Source organism: Fonticula alba, assembly GCF_000388065.1.
Source record: "Fonticula alba strain ATCC 38817 unplaced genomic scaffold supercont2.49, whole genome shotgun sequence".
In the NCBI taxonomy this organism is placed as follows: domain Eukaryota; order Rotosphaerida; family Fonticulaceae; genus Fonticula; species Fonticula alba.
In genome coordinates, this window is record NW_009243019.1 from 7,064 (window position 1) to 7,748 (window position 685).

A 685-nucleotide genomic window follows, 5' to 3' on the forward strand; every position below is an offset into this window, starting at 1 on the left:
CCCCCCCCCCCACACACACACACATACACACACACAGCGAGACGCACCACATGAGAGCCACCTCGTTCTGGAAAAGGACCAAATGCGAGTGCTTGATGTTTTTGTCTGCACCAGGGCGCCGGGACCGCGGCGGGGGGAAGGGAAGTCAGGACCACATGACGGGCAGCCGGCCCGGGGGGCACGCATCCGCAAAGCCAAAAAAAAAAAGGGCATACCATTCATGCGTTTGATGGCCACGGTGCCCGGGCAGCCCAGGCGGTCGGAGATGCCCGCGCCGATGGCCCGCGCGGCGTACACCCTGGCCTGGGTGCCGGAGCCGAGCTCCTCATCCGGGAGGGCGGCAAAGTCCGCGTCGAGGCTGATCAGGATGTGCCCCGGGAGGGACAGTTCTGGGCGCATGGGAGGGGGGGGGGGCGAGGGGGCGCGGTCAGGCGGGGGCCCGCGGGCACTCAAGGCGGGGCCCGGCCCACGGCGGGCGACGTACCGACGATGGTGTTGAGCATGGTGGCATCTGGCCAGGGGTGTTTGGGTGGGGTGGGGGGGTTGTTTTTTGTCGGGGGTTTTTTTTTTGCATCAGTGAGCCGGAGGGCGGGGTGAGAGGCGAAGGCGGGCACTTGCGCAAGTGATCCATGGACGAACCCTCATCGGCGAGGCCACCGGCCTGGAAGAGCGCATTGCCCCCCCC